The 23439-nt window shown below is 37.2% G+C and overlaps 1 long non-coding RNA gene across 1 annotated transcript in view; it reads left to right on the top strand.

The window, feature by feature from the left end:
* The first annotated feature begins 832 nt into the window (after window positions 1–832).
* LOC149160031 (uncharacterized) overlaps window positions 833–23439 on the top strand; it is a 157483-nt gene continuing 134876 nt past the window's right edge. The window contains exon 1 of the long non-coding RNA XR_016261187.1: window positions 833–1620. This is a non-coding gene — a long non-coding RNA (uncharacterized LOC149160031). The remainder of the gene's footprint in view (window positions 1621–23439) is intronic.

Raw genomic sequence — 23439 nt, 5'->3', positions numbered from 1 at the left:
GAATATTCTTCATAAACAAGGTTGATCATTAAAAGTTCAATTTCAATTGAAAATGGATATTTAGTGAAGTTGCGATAATCTAATAATGAATATTCTTGAGATTCAAGGTTAATGATGAAAAATTCAATTTCAATTAAAACTAAATAATTGCTGATGCAAATTTAATTTTTAAAAGAAGACCAAAGAAATAATACAAAACATGTTACAAGTAGGTCAATAGAAGGCAACCGATGCTACTAGTCCTCAAGATTGGATTCCCTCGATTTATTTCAAAACTGTGACATGGTTCTTTTATTTCCATATGACACACGATTCATACCGAAGTTTTCACCTTAAACATAAGCACGCGTATATATTTTTTTAAATGTTTTGGATATGAACTTAAATAATGCATATATCAATGGCTCATTTTACGTGTTTTACACGTTGATGTTGATACTCACAATATAAGATACCCAAATTTAAAATGAAAGAGTCAGCTTGAATCTTATATTTAAAAATAATAAATATATTTTCATTTTTTTCCCATCTTCTTATCTAATTTTTGAAAATTTCAAAAATTAAATATTTTAAGTGGCCCGCAAATATAATCTACTTTACTAATGTCAATGACAATTTTGAGTGGACAGCATTACATTATTCCAAAAAAATATTATGCACCCAATGAGTCATACTCATAATTTCCTTTCAGATCTAAAAATTATTTACTTATTAAGTAGGGTTAACACGTGAAAGGATGTGATTCCTTTGTCCATTCCCTATGGACTAAGCATTGAACACATTCCTCTTTCTATTCCTTTTGCTGCTGGTCATTGAACACATTCCTCTTTCTATTCCTTTTGCTGCTGAGCACTAAACACATTCCTTTTTCTATTTCTTTTGCGGCTGAGCATTGAACAAAATTTTCTTTCTATTCCTTTAGCGGCTAAGCGTTTAACACGTTCCATCTCCATTTCCTTTGTCTTACCAGAGTCACAGAGCTCCACTTTACCATTCCATTGGATCTGAATGGAAATAACAGTCCCCTCCGCCTTGCAAGCGAGAAACCTTGCTATATTAGAGACTTCAAGATTCTGATTTTCCTTCAAGTGGTTGTTGGCAATCTTCAATAATCAGGCAGCAGGCGGGAGAGTTCGAAATGGAAAACCTATGCTTCGTCCTCTGATTCTTAGGCCCCATGGTGTTCTCATTATCACGGTAATATTGATACCAATGAAAGTATCCAGATACAAACAGCAACCAAATCAGTGATGTTTGCGGAAACCGGACTTTGTATTGATGATGACACCGCCTGCTCGGAACAGCTTCTTTAGGGCCAGCGGTGCAGATTGATCTGATTGCTAAGGAGGATTCATCACTAGCGGTTACGCAATGTTGGAAGAAATTGGTAGCCAACAATGGCAATCCAGTTCAAACCCTAACCCGCCCAGTTCCAGAAACCCTTTTTTCCCACAGACGCGGAGCGTCGAACGAAGAAAACGGCAGCAGGGGGACGTCATGATCATCAGGCCAGCGAGGAATGTATTGGGAATGCTCGTCTACACAATCTGGTGGAGTGACAGAGGCAGACTAACATGAAAGCTGTTTCTTTGACTCTGTTATCGCTTCTAATATGGCAAGGTGAGGCTTTCTATATCTCAGGAATTTGAATAAAGCTATTAAAAAGATAAGTAGAGGTGCAATAGTTTTACTTTTGTTTGACATTTTTGTAGATAAAACATACGAAAAGAAGAATTAAAAACGAAAGGAAAAGAGTGATTGTTCTACAAAATGCACATTATCTGACAAACCGCTAGAAGCCATTCAATAGATTCGTCATTTACAAAGTAAGCTGATAGTGGTCGAAAAGAATAGACGTACTAAAAAATTTTCCCCCACTTAAACCCTTTGCCAACACTTTCGGATCTTTAAAAGCCCGCAAGCTTCCCAGGTTCAAGCCTCCAATGTACGGGATAAATTTCAGACGATAAGAGTTAGCAAATTTGGTCTACGTGTTCAAGTCACTCTAAATATTGTCAACAATCAGATCGACTTAGGCTACGGTTTCTGCTACAAACGATAGGGTCTTTTATAGGATTCACACGAAGCTAATCTCTTATTGACCCTCATGCTGCAACATTTGTCTGGAATTCCTTTTTCCAAATACTTTAACGACTGTATTTTAACCCTGTAGTTCTTAGATTATCGCCACTTTGATAGCGTTTTCCTACACGGGAGAATTGACCAACTGATGAATGGCATCATTCCAAAATGTTCAGTGACAAAATAATATATAGTTTACTTTTCTTCGGGCTAGCTATTTCTGTTAAATGTATCTTGACTTTGCAACAAAGCTCCCTAAGACTAGGTGTAAATTCAAAACAGGCTGGACTCAAAGTTCTATTTATTAAACTTGAAACAAAAAGCTTTAGCACTTTTTCCTCGATATAGTTTAACCAGTTTTTCCTCGATATAGTTTAAGCAAAAACATTTGTGTAACGTGAGTTCAGGTTGTAGTTTTCTTTTCAGTTTTCAGTGTTATCGTGTTTGTACAAATGGAACTTCTAAACAGAAATAATGAAAAACAAAATGATTGGAAGCTGAGTTGTAAGTTTTATGGGACACAATATCTATCTTGGAGACTAATCACACTCACCCACGTTGACGAAGCTAACAATCAAGTATCTACATATAGAGAGCTCACGCGAGAGAGTGTGTTACAATATAGTTGAACATGATTTATGAATCATTTCCTATTTTAGAGGTAAATATTTTCAATATTCACAATAAATCATAACTGATAAGGAAAGGAAACTAGTCATATACTATGAGAATAAGTTGTTAGCAACCCAAAAAGGAGAATGAGAAATAAGGACTAAAAGCATGAAATATAAGAACCTTAAGCATCAACAAGACAATGAGGTGTTGAGGCTAAAGTGTTGTTCTTCAACCTTGCATGATAGTGGAATTAGAGAGTTATATGGTGATCCCATCTCTAGCCTAGTAAGCCTCCCTTCCATATCAAACGTGAGATCCTTGAGCTTGTCCAGTCTATGCATGAGGTTCACTTGAGTTTGTCCTCTATCCAAAAGAATCTCTCCAAGGAGTAGCTTGACATGCTAGTACAAGTCCCCTATAAGACGATAATGATTTTGGTAACCTCTAGAGTTACCACTATCAAGAGCCCAAGAGGCAGTGCTTGCCATAACCTTCGAGTCTAATGTGACTCATATTTCCCATCAAAATTCCACTTCTATAATTCAAATTTCCTCCTTGATGTCCTGAGGAGTGTTTTCATGAAATATGTGACTTAAGGAATTAACTCGACAGACTCACTTTGGAGCACCGTAAAGCATCATGACTTCCACCTCCCTGCTAGCCTTCGGCTCACTCGCGAGCCATTGCTACTAGAGGCAACAAGACTTCACTAAGACAAGGTTGGAGGTAGGTCAGACGATATAGGATCATATTATGAAATATTTTAATCATAATGTCATGTCAGGTGGGTTTCACCAACAATGGCCTCAATGCAAGTCCCACTCCATCTCAAAAATTCACCAAGTGAGGAGAAGCCTCAGGGGATGGAGAGGAGCCCCACACTCAAACAACCAAATGCTAATCAAAAATAATGGTGAACATATAGAACATCAAGAGGAGGCATTAAATGAGCAACAAGAATTCAAATAGGTTACCTGAGAGAAGGAACATGAAAGAACGTGCAACCCTCGCTTGAGAGTTGAAACTTAAGACGTGCCATGGAGCGTTTCCAACCCTCTTTGGGAGGCAAGGCCCCATTACTATGTCATGATACGATGGCATGTGCAGAGGATGTGAAGGCATTTCATTTCAATACTAATAATCATTACCATCACATTAACAACCCCCATTGGGGCTATAGTATTATGGGTGGTGATTTCCTATCATTCTTTCTCTAAAGTGGTGGGGAAAGAAGACTAGGATAAGTGGCTTGGCGAAAGATGATTATTACATCCTTTATTTGATAGGCTATTCACCATATTATTTGAAGATCCTCTAATATGCAAGGGAATGAAAGATGAGATATGGGGGGGAGGGAGAGGGGTTGAATTGTTCAATGTGAGGAAGAGGTCCTTCCATTATCGAACTTTTTACAATTTGTAATAAAGAAGACCCCTTGAGAAGCATGGTGATAAAAGAGATTATAATCTCCCCCAACCCACTTCCAGTGTATTCCAGCATGTAACTAAGGCCCAATTATGTATCTAATATGATTGGTAACCTATAACCAATTTTTTTTTCTCTTTTCTTCTAGGAAATTTTGCATAGTACAACACATGTCTAAATACCTGTTAATATTCACTACTTATGCATAGGCATATTCTACATGAATTTCCTAATTGAAATTAAAGGAAGAATTCACTTAAACATGTAAAGCATTGTAGAAATACTTATAGAAGTTAAATACTTATCTTCCAATTTGTTTCCAATTGGCTAAAGATCCTCAACATTCTATCTGGTCGTAGACCATGTTGTTCATTTTCTCTCATCAATGATTCATCTCCAAGGTGGGGCCTTGACTCAATAGGAAACAAATTTTCCAAATTTTGGTACATGCGCAATGTCGTTAAACAACCAAGGTACTAAATCAAGTAGCCTCTAACTAGAAATCTCACATTCCCTATCAACTACTATCTCGGCTTACTGGTGATTATCCAAAGTCATGCAACGTCGAGGAGTTCTAGTCCTTCATAAAACTAAGGTTCTGAACTCGACAATCTCTAAACAACATGCATGTATTCCCCATTTGCCTATGCCCAAGTGGTGCATATTAGTTAGCCAGAAAGGAAATTTATTTGATCATCTAGTTCTAGATGACATGTTGTGCTAAAATATAAATCAGTTGCAAATCCATTAAATAATCATGTCCAAAAATTAGATGTAAACTTGGGATCTCTATCTAAAATAGTTTTCTTGGCCACACCATGCATCCTAGAAATTTCCCTCATGTAAATATTAGTAACATTGGTTACCTCATGTTTTAACCTCATTGGAATAAATTGGGAAGCCTTATGTGTTGACTTCATTGGAATGAAGCAGGATTCCTTGTGATTTTACCCATCATGGAATCATGTTCCTCCACTATTCTTGGTAGATTTATAATTAAATCAATGGAAACAATTTCCCATTTCCACATAGGAATGGGTATTGGTCATAACAAATATTTTAGGTTCCTATGCTTAGTTTTAACATATTTTCACTCGAACTGCTCATCTATATAATCAACCACTTCTTTATTCATCCATGGTCAAAAGTATTGCTTCTTTATTGTTGATATTTCCTTTTAATACTCTTGGGGCCGAGCATAAGGAACTCTATGTATTTCACTCAAAACTAAATTATTTAGCCTTCAAGAATTCAAAGCATAAATCCCACCTTTATGAAAGAAGACTCCTTTTTATTTTGTTTGATAATCCTTGTACTTGGGCTACACTTTATCTTGGTGCAAGCTACTTTTTTTTCCATGTCTCACTCATCTAAATGCCCAACTTCTAAAATTATGAGTTTTAAATCATCTTTACATGCACTTAGGGCTCCAACATGCATCACATGCACCCTTCTATTCAGCACATCAACCACTTTATTCTTCTTACCCCTTATGTGATTAATTTAAAGTCATAATTAGCTGAAAATTATAACCATATTATTTTCTTCTCTTTTAAATTTGGTTTTCTAAACAAATTCTTTAATCCATTGTGGTTAGTTCCTAATGCAAAGGTCTTTCCTATAAAATAATTCTTCCACATCTTCAAGGAATGTATAATGGATTCCAACTCTAAATCATAATGGTATAAATCTTTTCATGCTCGTTGAGCTTCCTAAATTCATAACATATCACATGCTCATTCTACATGGGAACTCCTCCAAGTCCTTCTTTACATGCATCTATGCACACAAGAAAGTGTTCATCTAGGCTGTCTATATTCAATATAGGTGGACTTGTTAACAACCTCTTTAAATGCTAGAAGGCCTCTTCACATTTATGAAACTAATCAAATTTTGCAAGGGCGTAATGGGATAAGTTGTCCTAGAGGGCCCTTCAATAAATATTTTATAATAGCTTGTTAAACCCATTAAAGACCTTACCTCTATCACATTTTTCGGTGTTGAAGATTCTTTAATTTCTAATCTATTATGGGTCTAACGATATCCCTTCTTCTAAAATAATAGGACCTAAGTAATGATTTTTTCTCTGATAAAATGAGAACTTACATAGCTTGGAATCTAATACTCTCTAAGTACCTATAGAACCATCATTAAATATTTTTCATGCACTTCCTTAGATTCAGAATACATGAGGATATCATCCAAAACCATAATAACAAACTTCACTAAATAATTTTGGAAGATGTCATTCATGAGGCACATGAAAACATTTGGTACATTAAATAACCCGAGTGGCACCAATATGAAATCGCAATGCCCATATTGTATTTGAATTTTGTCTTTATGATGTCCTATTCCTTAATCCTTACTTGATGATGTCTTGATCTTAGATAAATTTTTGAAAATACTTAGCTCTCCTAAGTTTGTCAAAAAAATCATCTATTCTACAAAATGGGTACTTATTATTCACTATGACCTTCTTTAGTTGATGAATGTCAATGCACAACCTCAATGTACCATCCTTCTTTTTAATAATTATGACGGGGGAACCCTAGAGTGATACACTTGGGCATATGTACCTTTTTCTTAAGAAGTCCTATAGTTTTATTTCTAATTCTTTTAGTTATGGTGTGCTCATTGAGTATGATGTTTTGGACACTAGTGTAGCTCCAAATACAAAGTATATTAGAATTCAATATCTCTTTTAGGAGGTAACCCTAGAATTTTTGAAAACACATCTGCAAATTCCTTAAGTATTGGGTGGTCCTTAAGACTTAGTGCTTGATACACAGCCATCACCTACATGTCAGTTGCATACATTTGGCACCCATTTCTGAAATTCCTCTTCACTTTCATAGATAATATCTCCATACAAGAAACTGGTCTTCGTATTCCCTCCACTTTCATTTCCTTCCCTTCTTCATCAGGAAAATAAATATTTTAGTGGAACATTCTAGTATTGTATGATGCTTTACCATCCAATCCATGCCAATTAGGAAATCATATGATGTAAATGGTATTATTTTTAAATATGAAACTGTATCTAAGCAATTCATATTGATGGGAAATTTCTTTACCAATTTCGTATTCTTCTTTTAGCTCTTGTAGCTAACAGAACTAACCAAGCCCCACGATGCTTGGTTTAATTTAAGTTATATTTTTCAAGAAACATCGGATCATGACAATTATGACTAGATCCATAATAAATTAAATAGAATTGGGATGATTATTTAACTTACCTTCCACGTTGACCATATGTGCTTGATTTTTATCCTTCATGTTATCCAATCTTGTATAAAATTTGGGCATGCTTCTATCTGTTCCTCCATTGTATCAAATCCTTGGATGTGATGTACAATCCTAATTTTCCTTCCTTGTGTGGGAAATCCCTATACTTGTGCTCTCAATCAAAACCCCAACACGTAATGAGATGAAATATTGATTTCTTTCTTAATGAATCATCCACCTTTTTTTCACTATGAGCTAGTTGCATTTACTATTTTTCCTAAGATTTATTTTTGAAAGATGAGGTTTTGAACCCATTCTTCCTTTCTTCCATCTTGCTTATTTTCTTGTCATCCTAATTCATTTGGAAATGTGGCTCATCTTTTTTGTTATTCCTAGATCATCATAAAATGATCCTAGATGACTTTTTACTCAAAAAAGAAAGTCAAAGGTGGCTTCTAAAAATAGTCCCATTGCATAGATCTTGTCAATCTGAATCTAATGCAATTTGAATGGGATAAATTGGACTTCAGATGAAGAAGTTATTGTAAAAAGAAGATTGCCCATTATCCTTAGAAAAGGAGGCATTTCTTATAAAAATGGACTTAAGGGCTCCTTAACGAAATCGCATCGGAAGAGGTGCAAAGGGCGGACTTAGACCAAAGGCCAGATGGACCCTCGATCAATGATCTCTGATATATCGCATCAGAGGTAGGCTACCATGCGATATTAGAACTCGAGTGAGACGATGAAGTGATTGTGATGATCAGATCGACAATATATATATATATATATATATATATATATATATATATATATATATATATATATATATATATATATATATATATATATATATATATATATATATATATATATTGATCGAAACAAACCCTTGGGCCATTACCAATGTGATATGTGGATTGCGATATGCGATGGTTGGTGATCGATGATTCGCATAATCAAAGGGAAGACCCCCGCAGCTGTTGCGATTGTGATATGCAATATAGCGATGGGGCTGATAGCGATACGCTGATATCAGCGATTGGCAATCGGCAATCGGTGATCCCAGATACAAAAGGACCAATGCACATTGTGATTGCGACTTGCAATAAAGCACAGACCCGATGGGATTATAGACGCGGTTGCATATTATTTGAAATCCAGAATTTCAGATTTTCAGTGTACTTGGGTTTTTGGACCTTACACAGTGCAACATGCGATATGCGATAAAAGGCACAGACCCGATAAGTTTATGGACGTGATTTCATATTATTTGAAATCCAGTTTATGCGGATTTTCTTTGTATTTCCATGTAATTGGGTTTTGGCATTATGCAATGTGATTTGCGATGAGTGATGAAGAACACGGACCCAATAGGTTTATAGGGGTGATTCTATACTATTTGAAGTCCGGTTAAATGCTCAATCATGTGTTTTCGCCAGTTTTTCCTGTGTATTACCATTATGTGTTCGAATTCGGGATTTCTACAGGAGGAAGCCAAAACGATTGGGTTACCCCGTGTTGTCATGCCTTTCAATTGGAAAACGAATTCTTTGATCAAACGATCGGTCTTCCATGCTTTTGGGAGGCGAAAACAAATGTGTTAAAAAAAAACAGAGAACACAATTAGCAGGCATTGCGCAGAGTCCGAGAGATAATTCAAAGAGCACAATTGGGCTGAGGATCTCTTGGAGGTCGAGTGAAGCACTGATAACAGAGAGCCAAGAGCTAGAGCCAAAGAGCCAAGAGCCAAAGCTCAGAGCTAGAGCCAAGAGCCAGAGCCGAGAGCAGAGGCATAGCCACCAGAGGTTGGAGGCAGAGCCTCAGAGCTGGAGAGCTCAAAGTAGACTTCTAAGAGCCATGATGTTGTAGTGAAGTTGCAGAATGGAAAAGAGATCAAATGATTAAGCTGCTGCTAGTTTCCAAAGTGTGCTGAAGACAGAAAAAGGAATTCCATAGACAGGTAAAATAATTCTGAGGGAGTTGGTGCAAGCTAGAGCTCAAGATAGCTCAGAGCGCTGATTGAAGGAGTCTAGTCCAGAAAAGCCTAGATCTGTCTGTAGAGTATGGATAGCCAGCAGGATAAAATGGTATTCTAAGCCCAATGATATTCTAAGCCCAATGGAACTTGTAAAAGAATTTAGCCATAATCCCAAAGAGTCTAATCGAGTTGATTAGAGCTCAAGGAGACGTAGCCCAAGAGGTTTGGGTGAACTCCATATTAAGCTTGTTGTCTTATGGTTTCTTTACTTGTTTCATCTTGTTGCTATGTGTTTGATGTTTATTTGTTGCACTATTTCACTGTTATATGCTACATATCAGTCTTAAGAAAATAAACAGTTAAAGTACAAACACAAGCATACACCTATTTCAAGTTATTTATTTCGCAATTATCAATCATAAGTCTAGATCTTGGGAATATACAAGCTTTGGAGTGGGAGAGGTTCTTGTAAGCTTGACAAGAAGCCTTTAGGTCATCATTTCAGATTAGGTGGTATCAGAGCCATATATCAGAGCATCGGGTTGATTAACCCCACCTTCAAAGAAGGTGATATCAAAGCTGTTTATATCAGAGTTAAGTTATACTAGAATAGATGGTATAATGATGTAGGTGGTATCAGATTAGGATGCTTGATTGACAGAGCAAACTATTTTCTTGTATAACTTGAAAGGTGTTCAAACAGTAGAAAGAATTTGGCTGTTTGATTGTTTGTAAACTGACTGTTGTTTGAGTTTGGAGAGGTGAAAGCTATAGTTAGCTAAGTCTAGGACAGGACAAGAAGGAAGAAGGGCTGAAGGCATTCTTCTTATCCCAAAGGACCTCGAGGCAATTCTTGAAGCACAAGGGGTTTGTTGCAAAAGGTTGCTTGAATAAGCTCTTTGTTAATCTTGTTTGAAGTTCTTTTGTTCGTTTCGATAATGACAACTTCTACAAGTGAGTCCTCAAATTCCTCCTTCATCACAAGATTCTTTGATGGAGACATGAAGCAAGACTTGTTCATCATGATGGACATGGTGAGAGAAATGTATGAGGATGGAAGGAAGAGCATCATACTTCGAGAGCAGTTGAATTCTATGAAGGAAGAGAGGTAGTTGCTTTCTAACAAATTGCAGGAAATGGAGAGGCAAATTCATATTGCAAATATGAACCTGGAAAGGATGCATGAGTTGGAGACACAACTCTTTGTTGCCAAAGAAGCCTTAGTCAAGTATCAACTTGAAAAAGAGTAAGAAATTCCTATTTTTCTTCAAATTCTTCTAAGAATGATTATATTGGTTCTTTTGAAAAACATACCAGAGGCATAGGTTCCAAGTTAATGTCCAAATGGGCTATGAAGGAAAAGGCTTGGGAAAACATGCACAAGGTATTGTTGAGCCAAGAATTTTTGAGGAAATGCCTAAGTATTTGGGTGTTGGCTATAGGCAGCCTTATGGAGAAAGTTCCAAAGCTGCCATGAAGACAATTGAAACAATTCCAAGAAGGAGTTTCATTCTAGGTCTTCTACTTCAAGAGTGTGAAGATTGTCTTCTTGGAGAATCCAATAGCTTGAAACATCATTTGCAAGATGCAGGTGTTCATAAGGATGCACTTGAACCAAGGAATTTTGGCAACTCTAACAACCTTGAAGAGATTGTTGGTTTTCCAAAGGCACCTACTTCCTCATTCAATTCACCTCCTCATGAAGGAAATAAAGGTGAAAAAGAAAGGTATAAATCTGGTTCTAATCATATTTCTTTTGATTATGTTCAACATGATAAATTTTCATATAAGCATGGGAAAATAATTGCATGTTCCTTTTGTGGTTTGGATAACCATAATGTTTCTAGATGTTGGAAGAGAATGGCCACATACAGGAAACTTTTGAAGGAAAGGATGTAACAAGCCAAAGATCCACTGGACAAGGCAAATCATGCTGTCAACAGGATGCACATGTATTGCACTTACTGCCATAAGCAAGGACATGTTGCTGCAAAATGTTGGACTCTGAATCCAACAATGCTTCCACAAAAGTTGAAGAAGGTGGAAAGAGAAAATGGCAGAAATGGAAAGGAAGATTCCATGATTGATGTGTTTCAAGATGATTCACATGTTGGTGCTGATGTGCAGACAAAGGTCCTACCTTTGAAATGGATTGGTAAGAAATTGTTAGAATTCTTATCCAATTAAAATTGCATGTCTATTGATATAATTCATCTATTTGCATTTCTTTGATAATGGAATTGCTGCAACATTATATTTATTTCAGCTTCGAAAGTGCAATGTTCTTAAGAAAAAGTTGAAGGATGAAATGCATGAATAAGAATGATACGCATGAACACAGGGATGTTGATGATTTCCTTGTATTTGAACATGTATGTGTAATGAACTTGAAGGGTTCATTGCTTTGTTTTTAAACATGCATGTAATGTTAATATTGACTTGAGAAAAGTTGATTTGGTCTCGAAGATGGAGATAATGATGAAGTGTTTCATCTTTGAAAAGGCGCGTATAAAATGATGTAAATACATGCTTGACTTGAAGGGTCAATTGTTTTAAAGGAATTTTTTGTGGGCTTGTTATCTACTCCATCATTTGTATGCATATGTAAGACATGGAGGTGTTCACAAGATGTGAAAATATGTTTATTTTGTTGAAGGAGGAGTTTAGGCCATCCAGTTGTTGTCTATATTTATGTTGTTGTTGACAGTATGTCAAACAGGTACAAATGAAAAAATTGTGAAGCACAGGCAACTTCACATTGGTTTCAACCACCTTGGAGCAATGATCAAGGCAGAGAATTTTAAACTACCTTCTGTGATCTTCTCAACAGAAATTCTGCAAGAAGTCAACGAGGAAGACAATTATTCCCAGGAGGACAAGCACATCCAGGAAGGGAGTGTTCAAAGGTTTTGGTTTAGAGGCACTAGCCATGCAGGCAAGTGTATGGAGGCTTAAAGAAGAGGGTGTTGTTACTCTCATTTACGGTTCAGATCAGTATATGAGACTTTTGGAGACCAAAATCTTTTTAGTGGGAAGGCATGATCAGAAAATGATCCTAGATGACTTTTTACTCAAAAATGAAAGTCAAAGGATGCTTCTAAAGATAGTCCCATTGGATAGATCTTGTCAATCTGAATCTAATGCAATTTGAATGGGATAAATTGGACTTCGGATGAAGAAGTTATTGTAAAAAGGAGATTGCCCATTATCCTTAGAAAATGAGGCATTTCTTATAAAAATGGACTTAAGGGCTCCTTAAGGAAATCGCATCGGAAGAGGTACAAAGGGCAGACTTAGACCAAAGGCCAGATAGACCCCCAATCAGCGATCTTCGATATATCACATCGGAGGTAGGCTTCCATGCGATATCGGAACTCGGGCAAGCCGATGAAGCGATTGTGATGACTGGATCGGCGATATATATATTGGTTGGAAAATACCCCCAAGTCATTACAGGTGTGATATGCTAATTGCGATATGCGATGGTCCGCGATCGGTGATCGACATAATCAAAGTGAAGACCCCCGGGGCCGTTGCGATTGTGATATGAGATATAGCAATGGGGTCGATAATGATACGCCGATATCAGCGATCGGTGATCGACGATCGGTTATCCTCGATAGAAAAGGGCCAATGCACATTGCGATTGCGACTTGTGATAAAGTGTAGACCTGATGGGTTTATAGACGTGGTTGGATATTATCTGAAATCTGAAATTTCAGATTTTCAGTGTATTTTCGTGTATTTGGGTTTTTGGACCTTACACAACGCGACATGCGATATGCGATAAAAGGCATGAACCCGATAAGTTTATGGACGGGTGATTTCATATTATTTGAAATGTGGTTTATGCGGATTTTCTTTGTATTTCCGTGTAATTGGGTTTTGGCTTTATGCAATGCGATTTTCGATGAGCGATGAAGAACACAGACCCGATAGGTTTATAGTGGCGATTCTATACTATTTGAAGTCTGGTTAAATGCTCAATAATGTGCTTTCGTTACTTTTTCCTGTGTATTTCCATTACATGTTAGAATTCAGGATTTCTACAAGAGGAAGGCAAAACAATTGGGTTACCCCATGTTTCCATGCCTTTCAATTGGAAAATAGATTCTTTGATCAAATGACCAGTCTTCCATGCTTTTGGGAGGCGAAAACAAATGTGTTATAAAAACACAGAGAACACAATTAGCAGGAATTGCGGAGAGGTCGATAGATAACATAGAGAGCACAATTGGGCTAAGGATCACTTGGAGGGCGAGCAAAGCACTGATAACAGAGAGCGAAGAGCTAGAGCCAAAGAGCCAAAAGCCAGAGCCGAGAGCCAGAGCCAAGAGCCAGAGCCGAGAGTAGAGGCATAGCCACCAGAGGTTGGAGGCAGAGCCTCAGAGCCAGAGAGCTAAAAGTAGACTTCTAAGAGCCATGATGCTATAGTGAAGTTGCAGATCAATAAAGAGATCAAATGATCAAGTTGTTGCTAGTGTTCGAAGTGTGTTAAAGATAGAAGAAGGAATTCCAGAGATAGGTAAAATAATTCTGAGGGAGTTGGTGCAAGCTAGAGCTCAAGATAGCTTAGAGCACTGATTGAAGGAGTTTAGTCCAGAGAAGCTTAGATATGTCTGCAGAGTAAGGATAGCCAACAGGATAAAATAGTATTCTAAGCCCAATGGTTCAGTCGTAACCTATTGGAGTTGAGCGTGGAACTTGTAAAAGAATTCAACCATAATCCCAAAGAGTCTAATTGAGTTGATTAGAGCTCAAAGAGACATAGCCCAAGAGGTTTGGGTGAACTCCATATTAAGCTTTTTGTCTTATTCTTTGTTTACTTGCTACATCTTGTTGCTATATGTATGATGTTTAATTGCTGCATTGTTTCACTGTTATATGCTACATATCAGTCTTAAGCAAATAAACATAAAGAAAATAAACACTTAAAGTACAAACACAAGCATACACCTATTTCAAGTTATTTATTCCGCAATTATCAATCATAAGTCTAGATATTCGGAATATATAAGTTTTGGAGTGGGAGAGGTTCTTGTAAGCTTGACAAGAAGCCTTTAGGTCCCCATTTCAGATCAGTAGAGGTCATTTGTATTCCTCATTGCTTCATCAAAAGGCATTGGCTCGTCAAATTTAATAATGTCACCATAGAATGGTGGAAATCCACTCACATATCTTTGTATCTTTAAATTCTCATCTTTAATAAAGTCCACATACCTTAACAAAATATGGCCATATTCCTTCATTGTCATCTTCCCCGATTTAAGTTAAAACACAACTTTATTTTTCTCTCCTATTAATGTCAAAATAAGTACTTCATTTGGAAACATTTTTTAGATCTCCTTAATGGAATGTTTTTTTATCTTGCAAAATCGGTAACATATCCATTCTCATACTCACGTGAGAGAGGGTCGATCCCTGATGACTTCCACTATAACCTTTGACCTGCACCGTGACACGAATGCCTTATCAATGCATTTATTAGCAAACAAGACACACCTGTATGAGCTCTCCTTAATTAGATAATATTTTCATCCAAATGTTTTACTTATGTGAGCTTCTCCCAACATAGATTTTCGTTCCCCTTCAAGTGATAGATGGAAATTTGTTCCTCTAAATAAGAGGAATAAACATGTAACTGAAGGTACTTTCTCATTTCCAATAACCAAGATTCAACCTCATATCCCTTCTTATGCTCACCAATAAATGAAGGTCGCGTAATGTTTCTGATTTCCCCATGTGAACTATCTAGGTTTGGTCTCCATCTTGGCCTCCATACTAGTGACAAGCTTGAACTACTTTCTTATCCCAAGCAAACATGGAATTTGTTAGTGGATTTCCATAATGTGTGATGAGGTTGCCCATAAGCACTTCTAGATATTTTTAAACCTCCATCATCTATTTCTTTAACTCTTGAGTCATGCTCATCTATCATTTTGCAATCATACCTCTAGTTTCTTCTCATTTGCAAATTTTTTTTTAGGATCTGTAAAATATGAGTATTGATTTTTTTTTGTCCTATTGTAAGTCTCTTATTATTAGCATCATATATGAGTACTTCCATTTGGAGACTCCTCATGGTCTCTTCTAGGCCGTTGTCCTCTAGCATATCCCTTCTATGACCATCTGACTTAGTTTTAGCATTACCTATTCTAATGTTCATGGATTTGGCCTCTTTTTCATGGTTGTAGAATCTTTAAGTATCCCCCATAGTCATGTTTCTCATATTGGTCCTACCTTATAGGACACCTATTACATTATTTTTAAATTTTTAGGAAATTTGTTACCTTCTTCCCAAATCCTACGTTGATAGTTGTATTCCCTTTCTTGATAGCTTTCTATCACCTCTCTTTTTTCCCAAATACAAGCCCCAAACTAAAATTTATAGCCTTAAAAAAATTTAGACTATTTACACCAATTTCCCTTCTTATGTCAGAACACCCTATTTCCATGTTTTTGACCAATGGTGTATTCAATTTTTCAAATCTAGTTCCATGGTTGGATTCTATAATCTCCTATATCTCCATTGATTGCTTTGGCATCCCAATCTAAGCTCTAGTTGCTATGTTATGCCTTGTTTAAGTGATTATATTTCTTATTTTTCCTTCATACTGTTCCATTTGTAACTTCTTCCCATTAACACCATTTTGTGATTATATTATTTCAATGGAAAAATCCAAATCTATTTTATGGTGTGATAAGTTGTCATAGTTTTTAAATACCCAAAAATATTATTTAAGTCCTCAAAAATTTCCTACAAGCGGATGACCTGTAAATTTAGCAAAAAATAAGAAAATATTTGTTATTTTTTTGTTAATTTTCTCCCCTAGAATAGTCATATTTTCTTGTCATTGTATTGTGTAATTATTTCATACGTACCGACACGTCTATGTGGTTCCTATTTCCTTGATAATATAACTAGCTGTCCATTTTTTGGGTTTTCCTATTACCATTTGCATTTAATTTCCATGTGTCGTCTCCCTTGACACTTTGCATGCATGCGGCCTGTAACAACCTCCTCCCACACTTACCCAAGCTAACCGGTCCACTGGGGTAAATATATCACAAAGAGTTAGTATGATATGATTCAACTCCCTAAGTATAGTTAAGGAAGTGGAACCGATGAAATAAAATTTTATAGACCTCCCTCGGGTGTTACAAGACCCCTAGGTGCTAACCAACCATCTCAGTTGCCCAACCCCTAAGTTAACTTTCTATTCAAAAAAACTAAACCCCTATTTTCTCCCATGAATAGCCCTCCATGTGATTGTAACCCTCGAATCCCTCCCACAACAAGGTATCCATGTGACTGCAGACTTTTTCAACTAGTTTTGTGCTAGTGACTGCGTGATTTAAGCCAATTTTTTAGGCTAGTCTCTAGACCACTGTCGAGAAATTCATGAAACTTTCTAGAATAATGAATGACACTGGGACAAAGCTTTTCACATGAAAACTAGACAAGAACATGACCTAACAAGGCCTAGCCATGACATCCATTTTGTTAAACACATCATGAACATGTAATGTACAGGTCATAAATACACATCTGAACATAGGGAGCTCATACTTATCTGAGATTCACCAATAAGGTCTGATTGCATCTCACAATTGTTGCATTATTACCTATTAGTTCATTCAGTCAATAAAATTTCATTTATTAACTAGAACATGATGAGAGCCACAACTAAAATTTTCCATTAACCACGCTTGTAACCATCATATAACCAGATAAACAACAATAATAGAGCAACCATCATAGCCACATAATAAAAGGTACTTTCATAAATAGAGCACACAAGGGGAAGCGCTCTTATTAACATATTCAAATCCAACCAAGTGAGGGACTTCGAAGTACCACCTAACCATAGATTGAGTTGAACCAAATGTTTCTTTTAGCCAATCATCCTCATGCCATATTCCAAGCATGAATGTGGGATCTCATGCAATCAACCAAGAAAACGAAACTAGGGCTTCCAGAGGCCAAACCGCCTCAAGCCTCAACAAGTGATTCCACCTCACGGTCAAACGTAACTAACCATAACTATATGAGCCTCTATCCAAGATGTCTAGGGCTCCAGAGAGTTTGTTCCAACCTGACTTCCAGGATTAGTAACTCAACCCATTGTTGTCATTGGGATCTAGAGAGTTTGTTCAACAAAGGCTTCCAGGACCAGTAACTCAACCCACCAAGGCCACTAGAGCATTTGTCCAACCAAGGCTCTAAGAACTAATAACTCAACCCACAACCATCAGGAACATGATCACGAACCAAAGAAAAAGGTAAAACCCACAACACAATGGCTATATAGGAAATGGAAATCCTAGAAAAAACACTATCAATCTAGGCAATCCTCCATACCAATGACATATCATAACCAAATAACCACACACATATGCCACGCATGTCAAAAATAACAAGGAAATCGCACATGCAACTCGGTACTTGCAGAGTAAACCCATTGTAGTTATTGATCCCATTGTTCCCTTGAGCTTTCCAGCCTTCCCCTTACCTTCTTGCTCCAAATCCAAAGTATGCCCAAAATCCTCCAAGAGTGCTCCAAGAACTCTATGTGTACAAGAGTATGAGAGAGAGAATAGAGAGAGAGCTTGAAGCTAAAACTAACAAAATTTTATGAACTGATTCTCAGAAGCCCTTTTATCACTGAGGCCTTTATTTTCTTCAATTTCCATTATCTTCCTTTTTTTTCTTCCTCACATGCTACGTGTGACCTTTCACCTTCCTTTTATCATATTTTCCATTATTTCATAACTAAAATGACAAGAAATGCTCATGTCTTTCCAAATTATTTTCCATTTCATTTTCCAAATTTCATAGCCATTAATTAATCACAAGTGATCCCCGTCACTATGATTTTTCACAACATTCATCTTGGTATACATGTCCCATGACGTTCGTCTTAATTTTCCTTTATTAACATTATTACATGGATTTTTAACTTGGGATTGTTATAAAACCCTCCCCCTTAGGGGAACACCATCCTCAATGTTTAATGACACCTATAACCAGCATGACCACTGAAAAGCAAAATGTACTACCCATGGATATTTATAACCTAGCTCGTTGTAGTATTTACAATGAACAACCTACTGAGAGTAAACCAACATGAAAAACATAGAAACATGACAATCATGCCACTTATTTGAGCTTTATAACACACTTATTATGGTATTTATAATGACAACCATATATAAATATGTACATATACCAAAACTAATTTTCCTCCATCAAAAAATAATGAAGGATACATAGCTTACATTTGATCAACCATCTCCCATGTAGCTTCATCGGGCCCAAATTGCTTCCATTGCACTTTAACCTGCTTGATTGCTTAGTTCCATAGCATAAGCATATTTCTCTATAAAAGGCACTGAAGTTCCGACTGGAATTTTCCCTTTGGTTCCACCTGTAATACAAACCAGTCAATCACATGATCAGAATTTTTTACATACTTCTTAAGTAATGACACATGGAAAACATCATGGACTTTCAGTATCGAAGGCAGTGAAATTATGTAGGCCACTGGTCTAATCCTCTCAAGGATCTCGAAAGGTCCATAATACTGAGGTGCCAACTTCACATGTGACCCAATCCTCAAGGATATTTTCTTGGGCATGATCCACAAACACACGTGTTTCCCAACTTGAAACTACTTAAACACCCTATGTTAATATGCATAACTTTTCTACTTATCCCATGTTGCCTTTAAATTCTTCTTGATAACATGCATTTCATGTTTCATCTCTGCTAACATGTCTGGTCCTATCAATACCCTTTTCACTAGATCACTCCAACTAATAGGACTATTAAACTCTACCCATAAAGCACCTCAAATGGACTCATCCCAAGTGACTCCTGTTAACCATTGTTGTAAGTAAACTCAACCAGTGGATGATACTCTTCCCACTTTCCTTGCTGATGAATAACATACATTCTCAATATGTCCTCTAAAATCCTATTGACCCTCTCTAGCTATCCATCTGTCTGTGGATGCTAAGATGTACGGAAGGCCAACTATATACCCAAACTTGAAAATAACTCCGAAAATTTTGAGGTGAACATGGCATCTCTGTCTGACATAGTCTTCTTCATAACACCATGGATCCTCACTATGTCCCTGATGAAGACCCATGCAACATCATTAGCTGAATACATAGAATCATTAGATGAAGTGTGCTACCTTTATCAACATGTAAACCACAACAGTTGAAAAAAATTAATATTATTTTGTATTAATGGAGAAAATGGTTACAGAGTTGTAACGTTCTCCCTAGTTTAGGATTAGTTCCTAGAGTTTAGGGGTTTCGTTGCAACTTCCTAATTCCTAGTATTGTGTTTAATGATGTAATCTTTCATTGATGAGTAATAGAGTGTACGAGAGTGATCTCTCTATTCTGAGTGTAGTCTCCAGGTGCAGGCCTCACCTGTGAGCTACATCTCCTTCTTTTTCAATTCTGTTCACATTTTATCTTGGTATCAGAGCTCAGATTGGGTGAGCCTAACCTTGTATCACCTCTTGTGACTGAAGTGCCTTTGTGGCCAGCTTGCCCTTGTGGCAGAATTTCCTGTGTGGTGTGAGGTGCCTCTGTGGCCGCTTGTACACAAAGAGCTGTGTGCTCAATTGAGCAGGTGGACTGCAGAACACCTGGCTCGGACTGGATGCTTTTTTTTTCTTTTTTTTTTCTGAGTAGAAAGGAGATTGGCGCACCTTTCGTGCTGACAAGAGCACCAGGAGCGGAATTGGTGCGGTTGTTCATCTGTTAATCGCACCAGAGCACCAAATTACCCGATTGGCACAAAATTTCACGGAAAAATCACGCCAGCAAATTTTACTCTAACCGATTTTTCCTTGGCACGGATTTTTCGCTCGGGAACGCGCCAATACGCTCGGGGACGTGCCAATCCACCTTCAAGGAGATCTGCGGGAAGCCTCATCTTCATTTGGCGGTTTGCAAAGGGATCACATCGGAGAAGTTGTAGATCTATCCGGGAGAGGAGGATCAGATCAGTTTTTGATCAGATCGACTTTTTGGATGTCTTCAAAAATAGTGGATTTGCTCATCATAGCATGACTGGTTTCGCTAAGTTATCAGATATTAGCGGATCTGAATCGGTGACAGATCGATTTGAAAGGTATCGATGTTTTGTTACTTTTGGGTAGATTCATTTTTTGTAGACCTGATCAAAATGAGTAATACGATGGAATCTTACCTCCACGAGTCTGGCAAACTTGATGGATCTAACTTCACGAACTGGAAGTTTAAGATCCAAACCTTGCTTGAAGGTGCAAATGCGTGTTCCATAGTTATAGCTGATGAGCAGAGGGTGAATGCATTGGTGCAGGAGTAAGACTGGGATAAGCGAGAGAACAAGGCGAAAGTTTTGCTGAAAATGTCCATGAAGGACAACGTTATCTCGCACATCAGAGACTGTAAAATGTCCGTAGAGATCTGGACGACCATCAAAAGTCTGTATTAGACCCAGAACACAAGCTGAGTTATGGCACTTAAAAGCAAGCTATTTTTGATGAGGATGAACGAAAATGAGACTGCTACCGCATTTGTTGCATGAATCAAAGATGTGAAAGATGCATTGGGGAACATCGGAGAGGCGGTGTCTGACTTTGATCTTGTCTCAATCACACTGAACGGGATGCGAGATTAATTTCAAATGTTCATCACTGGCTTGGCGGTAAGGGAGAAAGCTCCCACATTTGATGATCTAACAGGGATCTTGTGCAAGAGGAGGAGCGGCGGCAGAACTTGAACCCCCAAAGTGATGATCTTGCACTGATGTCGAAATGACGACCATTCAGAGGGAAGCAACCACAGCAGCAATCACAGCAGAAAGGAGGAACATCGCAGAAGCGTCCACATAAAGGTATGATTGCAAATAATTTCGTAAAGAAATGTTATTATTGTGGGAAGAACGGCCATATACAGAGTGTATGCTTTAAGAAGCAGGCTGATGATGCAAATAGGAAGTAGGCAAAGCACAAAGGATACTTTGTTCAAGATGATGTTGAAGAAGATAAATATTTCAGTCATGAATTTCGACTGTTCATAGTCGACCATGCCCTTTCAGCATCTGATGAGGACGATATATGGTATGTTGATTCCGGATCATCCTCTCACATGACAGGTTAAAAAGAATTTTTTGATAGTCTTGAAGAAAGTACATAAGGATCAAAAATCTATTTAGGAGATGATAGTGGATATGAGATTAAAGGTTATGGGGTTATTCCAGTCAAGTTACCAAATGGAAAAATTAGTCATCTTCAGAATGTTTTATATGTACCTGGAATTAACAAAAATGTGATATCTATATCCATGATAACTGATCAAGATATGCAAGTCGAGTTCTTCAAGACTCTTTGTGTGATAAAGGATAGCAGGAAAGAAATAATTGCAATAGGCATGTGTGTTGGAAGCCTATACAGACTAGATGTAAAGAGTATATCAAAGCGAGCCATCGTTGCAGGAGGATCGACAGCCAAACAACTCTGGCATCAGAGATTTGATCACTTGAATTTGCAGGACCTCATGTTATTGCAGAGAAAAGGTATGGTTGAGGGGCTCCCTATCTTTCATAATATTCAGTTAAATTGTGATGGATGTGCCTTAGGTAAAATGCATAGATAACAGTTTCCTATGCATGATAGGAGGAAGGAAACGAATATTTTAGAACTAGTGCACACTGATATATGCAGACCTTTGCAGACAAGGTCGCTAGGTGAAGCATACTATTTTTTGTTATTTACTGATGATTACGCTAGATATTCAAGGGTTTATTTTCTGAGTAAGAAAAGTCAGACTTTCAAGTGCTTTAGAGAATTTAAAACCATGGTTGAAAAACAATTTGGTAAAAGTATAAAAATTCTCCGTTCTGATCAAGGGGGAGAATACAAGCTAGGGGAATTCATGAAATTATGCAAATCTCACGGGATTGTTCAGCAGTTTACAGTGCCACACACACCACAACAGAATGGAGTTGCAGAACGCAAAAACAGAACCTTAGTGGAGTGCGCAAGGAGCATGTTACAAGGTAAGGATCTATCTAAAAGCTTTTGGGCAGAGGCTATTAACACTGCTGTATATTTGAAGAACAGAAGTCCTACCAAGTATCATAGCTTCAAAACCCCTTTTGAAGATCTATATGGATTCAAACCAACAGTAAATCATCTAAGAGTATTTGGGTCAAAAGCATTTGCCCATATACCCAAAGTTGATAGGAAGAAATTAGATCCCAAAGCAGTTAAATGCATCTTTGTTGGTTATGGTACAGAATTTAAAGCATATAAATTGTTCAATCCTCAGACTCATAAGATATTTGCAAGCAGGGATGTAGTGTTTCATGAACAGGTACAGGAAGGGAAAGATGACGTTGGTGATGATTGGCACATTCCATTGTTGATGGATGAAAGTAGCGAGGATGAAAGAGAGCAAGAGCAGAAAGAAGAACAGGAAAAAGGTGATAAAGCAAGCCCATTTAGAGCTGAAGAAAACAAATTTGAGGTAAGTCCCCTACCAAGGAGATCTGGTAGGAAGACTCAAAAGCCATTAAAATTGAGAGACTATGCTTTGATGTCAAATGTTTGGAACATTGTAGAGCCCTCTAATTACAAAGAAGCTAGTCAAATTAAGGAGTGGAGAGCTACAATGAATGAAGAGATGGAATCAATTCTTAGAAATGACACTTCGGATTTAGTTGAACTGCCTAAGAATAAAACACCCATAGGATGTAAATGGTTGTTTAAACCAAAAATGAATTCATATGGAAGTATAGAAAAATTAAAAGCTATGCTGGTTGCAAAAGGATATTCACAGCAAGAAGGTATAGATTTTGATGATATTTTTGCACCTGTAGCAAAGTTAAATACAATCAGAATGCTTATAGCTTTAGCTACTAAATATAATTGGGAATAACACCAGCTTGATGTCAAATCTTCATTTTTAAATGGTGCATTACAAGAGGAAATTTACTTAGTACAGCCAGACGGGTTTGTAAAGCAGGGGTGGGAACATCTTGTTTGTAGATTGAAAAAGGCTTTACATGGTTTAAAACAAGCACCTAGGTCTTGGTATGA

This window comes from Pinus tabuliformis, chromosome 5_2 (genome assembly GCF_031772625.1).
Source record: "Pinus tabuliformis cultivar Carrire ecotype Pingquan chromosome 5_2, CPIR1, whole genome shotgun sequence".
NCBI lineage: Eukaryota > Viridiplantae > Streptophyta > Pinopsida > Pinales > Pinaceae > Pinus > Pinus tabuliformis.
Note: the sequence above shows the minus strand (reverse complement) of the source record. Positions and strands in the feature narration are given on the sequence as shown.